Source organism: Passer domesticus, chromosome Z (genome assembly GCF_036417665.1).
Source record: "Passer domesticus isolate bPasDom1 chromosome Z, bPasDom1.hap1, whole genome shotgun sequence".
Taxonomy (NCBI): domain Eukaryota; kingdom Metazoa; phylum Chordata; class Aves; order Passeriformes; family Passeridae; genus Passer; species Passer domesticus.
In genome coordinates this window covers 31,578,285-31,584,537 of record NC_087512.1, presented here as the reverse complement: position 1 = coordinate 31,584,537, position 6,253 = coordinate 31,578,285, and positions in this window count along the sequence as shown.

Genomic DNA, 6,253 nt, shown 5'->3' with positions numbered 1-6,253 from the left:
AAGTTGGCTGTGTAATGAATAATGCTTGAAAATATAAGTTTTGGTGAGCAGGTATATCAACTAAAAACAAAAGGAAGAGAAATTGTGGGAAGATGAGAAAAAGATTGGAAACATAACAGAGAACTTCATTGTGATAGTTTTTAGGGGTTTTTTGTTTGCTTTTTGAATACTGAGTGTAACTCTTCTATCCTCTTTCAAGAATTTCATTTTAGAACTGAAAAATTTTCCAAGAAAAAAATTGAAGGCGCTCAGAATTATTGAATGGCTTTGCATGAAGAACAATTAGTAATGCAGGATATTACAGCTGAAAGAAAGACTGTTAGGGACATTTGTGATAGAGTTACAAAACAGTAAACAGAACAAACAGAAATGTAAATAATTGGCTCGGCTATGCAGATGGCCACATGAGAGGCAGCTGTCATGCTTTAGAAGGTGTCATAAACCATCAAAGACCCTGCAAGCACACCCAGAATAATTTGTGGGCCTTCCATCAGAGGACTGCAGGTGATACACAGTGTTACATGCAGCAGCATAAAAGTCTCTGTGCCAGGAGTAGTAGACCTGGAAATTCCCATCTAGCCTGAATGAATATTAACCCATTAAGGTTTAATACAGCCTGGATGGAAAAAAATGTGACTGTCACTTTGAGCAACATGTAGGTGGCTTCAAAGTTGCTACAATCAAGTCTCATTGCTGGACCCACAGGTGATGACATCTTTCTATTGCTATCCTCTCTTTCTTTCTCTTTCTCTTTCTCTTTCTCTTTCTCTTTCTCTTTCTCTTTCTCTTTCTCTTTCTCTTTCTCTTTCTCTTTCTCTTTCTCTTTCTCTTTCTCTTTCTCTTTCCTTTCCCTTTCTTTATCTCATTGTTTCTTTTCCTAACTTCTCAAGATATATTGTAAGACTGACTAAAAAATTCCAATCAATGTCTTATTAGGTGCCTTGTTATATCTGGATAAATTAAAGATGTACGAGTTCAAGTTAGCTAAGTTAAAGTTTGTGAAGTGCCTCTACTTTGGATGTTGTTTTAAAATTGACAAGTACCTTATTTTACCTTAATATTCTAAAGTTTGCAAGCTAAAGTTTTTTATTGATCCTCCTGATATTTTATTGTTTCTCCTGGACACCACCAAGAGTGCATCAAACAACCTACCACTAAAGCCACCAATTGGACTGAGGCATAACACTTAAGTCAAAAGGCAAAATGTGTTTTCAATAAACTTTGTTTCTCTGGCCTGGCTCCAGCCTGCTTATTTCATCTTATTTCTCATCTTTAATGAATCAAAAATTGAAATAAATAGAAAGGCATAATAGAGATAATAAGTGTCTTTGTCTTCCTTTTGTTCTAGTAAAGCATCTACCAGCAATGATCACAGGTTGTAGGCTAAAATCTTGAACATTGTTGCAACAGATCAATATTTAAGAACTTCATACAGTTGTACCTATAAATTTTTCAAAAATATTTAGTGGATGCATTTTACCACAGAGCACAGAGTCCTCTTGAAGTATAAGACTAAACAATTTGAAGGGTGGAGTGTTTATTAGTTTTTTAAGCAAATTCTTTATTTCAAATTCTTCCCAGTCATATGATATTTCCATATCTAGACACAGGTTCTAGAATGGGAATATTTTTCCTTTTTTTTTTCATAACATAATTAATATTTTCCAGTGAAAGGCAATTTTCCTTGACAAAATAGAAGGTTTTCTAGTTAAACAAAAAGATAATCAGCCTGCCCATATCTCCAAATTCCCTTCATTATTCTAAAAATATGAACTTTCAGTATCTTTCTAAGATACTGAAATGCAAACTGAGATACCATATAAACTAGACACATGACTGGGAATTTATCCTCCTTCAGTTCTTCAGCCACATTAAGAATAGAAATTGTGACAAATCTTATGCAAACAGAAGACATAAAAAAAAGTCCAGTAAGGGTTGTCAACATTCTAACTGTTAAATATTCCTTCTCTATTACTTCTTCCTCTGCTGGATATCTCAGTGGACTCACCATGCAATATCCCTCATGCTTATCTCAAGTAAGGATAGCTGTGCTCCTATAAGGGAGATAAGGTACTCTCCAATCAGAAATTCAACACACACTGTTTTTCACCTGCCGGAGATAGAAAGGAAACATAACATATTCTAACGAATACTCTGTTCATCTCTTAAAAGTTTGTGTTACGACCACAGTAACATTGTGCAACCTGATACACCCTCCAGGTAACTTCTGATACCTTAAATATGAGGCAAATAATTGCAAAGTTGAATCTTGATAAAAGATTAAAATGCATGTATGTCATTAATATACTTGATTTTTATACGACATTACAATTATAAATTAATCAAACAACTTTCAGTATTAAAAAAAATTTCTGCTAATGGTTTCTTCTCTGGAATATATATGTTTTTTTCTATGTCTTTTTGACAATATAAATTATTGTTCATTTTTCTTTAAGCCAAATAAATCCTTTCCTTAGACTAAGAGCTTTTGTTCCTATTTCTATCCTGGCTTTTCATGTTCAGAGCATAGTTGTTAAATCTAATATTTCTTTAGTTTTCTTTGGTATTTCTTCCACTGTAAATAGGTGACATATGTCAGGATCCCTGTCAGTCTCTGGCTAACTCAATACACATTGCAGCAATTTTTATGAAATTAATACAAATTGATAAATTACACATAGACAGAGTCTTGGAGTTACCTTAAGATATCAAGAAAGAAGAAAGCAAAAAGCATTATCATTTATATAATTTCATACAGAATTCTTATAAAAGTTTATAAATGAACTTACAAGTTTATTTATCATCAGAAAAAAAAAATTAAAAATCAGTAGCATTTATGCTCCTAAAACTTTTTTGAAAATTAATCTATTTGCCTAGATCAGTTCTGAAACCTGGTTTTGATTCTGCTGCTAATGGTCTGCAGGAATAGGATGAAGTAAACCTAATCTTATAGAAAATGAAAAAGAGAGGAAGGAGTATAGTGATAGCACTTAAATACACTTTCCTGACAAGAACCAATGTGTTCCTGAAATAAACACATCAGCCTTCCTCCACAGAGAGAGACTTGCTATCTTGCTATCTTGAAATGCTTTTTAGAAAAGGAAGGAGAGGAAAAAAATCCAAAGGTTGCTAAGTCCCTGGAAGGATTTCATTTTTTGTTTGAGTATATTGAAAAGAAATCTTTGGGAAATCATAATTCACAACCTCAACCCTGTTTCCTCCAGTGTTTCTTGTCCTGTCCTGTAAATCATAACAGAAGGCAACATGATGGTCTCCACACTACTAAATTGCATTGTTACAATAATGGGTCACTGGAAGAGTTGTTTCCCGTGTCCATTTGTTGCACTGGCTCTTTATTATCAAGGGACATTTTCCTGCTCTCTTGGCACATAACACTTCATGTCTGTACCTGGCTTTCCTTAGGTACATTTGGAGATCTCTCTAAAATGTCTTTCCATCATTTCCTTAGTCAACATAATTTTTCCTTTGTTATTTTTTTTTCAGGATATTTTTCCTGGGTCTTTTCTCCAATAAGCATGTGGCATTGACAGGCATTTTCCATCAACATCTGGGATGTCTTTGCTTTCTTTAACAAAAATCTAAGATAAATGAGGAGACAGAAGTAAATGCAATCTTTAAAAAAACTAACTAAGTGAAAGGTCCATCATTATGGAATTCCTGTTATTTTAATCTGTCTGAAAGCTACAGAGTATTTACAACTGCTATAATAGTTAAACATTTTGAAATATAAAAGGAATCCATTCTACACAGAACAAATACAGAATCTGTAATTTTTTCTTCCTAGTCAATACACCTATTCTATTTATATAAATGTACATAACATTCAAAACAGTATTACAAAGCTTACATCCCTCTGAATTCTTCTTCTGTCAACATGCCTAGTCAACCATCCATTAATTTTCTTTTATACACTATATTACTTGTATATATACCCTTTTTTCTGCTTTGTAAATGCATATTAACATTACATCAGTTAGGCATATGCTCTTTTGCTGTAGGAAATACGAGACTTCATTTAATATACTCTTTTGCAAACACTTTGCCATAGGCAACTTTCTTAAAAATTAATATATGTAGAAACTTTTGGGTCGTCTCTCATGATGCAACCACAGACTACTACAAATTGGTGTAGTCTCACAAATTCTTTTTGTTCATAATGATACCTCTATAAACATAGCTTTGGACCAGTCCTGCTTTGGGGTTTTTTTGGCTTTGTGATTTTGTGTCTGTTTCCTGGTTTGGGTTTTTTTGGGGGATTTTTGTTTTGTTTTGGGTTTAGTTTTTTTGGGCGTTTTTTTGGTTGGTTTTTTTGTTTGTTTGTTTTGGTTTGGTTTTTTGGGGGTTTTTTGTTTGGTTGTTTTTTTTTTTGTCTTGGTTTTTTTTTGGGGGGGGTTGGTTTTTTAATCTTTTGGGTTTTTTGTTTTTTGGGTTTTTTTGTTAGGTTTTGGTTGGTAGTTTTGTTTCTCTGTTTTTTTGCTTTATTTCACTACAGAGCTATAACCTGCAGTAAAACAAGAGTACTTCATAGAATTTTTTAGGAATTGTGCCTAGATCGTTTTCATCCACAGGTTTGCCAAAAAATTGTAGTCCAAATACCGGATGAGGAAAGGGCAAAGGACAAGGTGCAAGCAAATTAATGAATTAGTAGTAAATATTAGGAAAACCTGAGAATTGCAGTCTCACAGGCTTGGGCATATAAGTAAGGTAGACAGAAAACTGTCAAAATGCCTCCTTTCCTTGTCAAGGGGGACATTAGATAGAATTATTTTTATAGTTTGTTATGGATATGATGTTAATTGGTGCTGATAGAAGATATATATAAGAATAAAATATAAAATTTTAAAATCACAATAGCAAGGGAAAAGGGGATTGCTTCACAGGGTGGCAAAACCGCAGCTGGCAGCTGAGGAGGGGGTGTGTCATTAACATGCAAAGTGAACCTAGCCCACACAGGAGATGGTCATTCTCACTGGTATGAACAGGAGAATGCCCAGCGATGATGGCCCACAGAGATGTTCATCTTAGATAAACGGAGCCATCAGGGACATACATCTGAATGCGGGATTCCAGAACCGAGGAGCAGACCACATCAGTTCCTGAACAAGGTTCGTCCAGCACAGGACAGGGAATAGAAGCACATGAATATGAAGAACTCTAAGGAAAGACAAAGGGACTTCATCACAGGCAAGAAAAAGAGTATAAAAATGGACTCTGCCAAGAGGCATTTGTGAACAGAGTGGGATCCAGCATGATAGAGGCCGGATCTTAGTTCACCCATCTTTAATCCCAGGGTCGGTGCTGCCCTTGATTGTTGGCTGTCGGGACTGTATATTGGTTATGAATAAATTTCATTTTTATTTTTATTTTTATTAAATAGGCTGGATCAATTTTTATCTATAACATAGTCCATGCTTATCTTACACCCTTATTCCACTTATGTGATGCATTCTGCACCTAGAAGAACAATCCTTTGTTAAGCTGTTGCTTTGCTTTCCTCAAGGCTGCTCTTGTGTCATATTTTCATTAATCTCTGTGTAGGTGTGATGGTTTCACAGCAGGGAGAAAGCTAAGACTGCCTAAACCCCTCCCATCCCCCATCACAAAGAGGGGGAAAAAAAATATATATTAAAAAAAGTAGGTGGGGGAAAACTACAAGGCATTAGGAACGTTGGAGTCACAGTTTTACCACAATACGGTAAACTTAAACCAGCAGTAAACAGAACAATGAAGAGAAACTTGCACAAAAGAGGGAAATTGTTTAGCCCATAAAAGCAAGGGATTTGTGCAGAGGCCTTAGAACAAAGACAAAATGGTCTCTGCCTCCTGGGCAGCCCACCTGCTATTAGAACAAAGCCAGAATGACTGCTATTCCCAGAAAATTCTGCAAGGCCCAGGAGAACAAAGACAAGATGGGGGAGAGGTTCTGCTGTCTCAGCCCTCCCCTGCACCAGAAAAAACAGGAAAACAAAGGCGACAAACCAAAACCTGCAGAGCTACTTTGTTTGAATCAGGGGGGCTGTGCTGCCAAAATGCTGATTCCTATGACAGTGGTGTGGGTTCAAGGGCTGTTCCTTCTCCACAGTGCAGCAACAAAAAAGTAGGGTTTTGGCAGGTTCTCCTCCCTCACCCTGTCCCTTTTCCTGTCCCTGTTCCTCTCCTTGTCCCTGTCTCTCTCCCTCTCCCTTTCCCTTTCCCTCTCCCTCTCCCTCCTTCCCTCTCCTCCCTGCAAGTG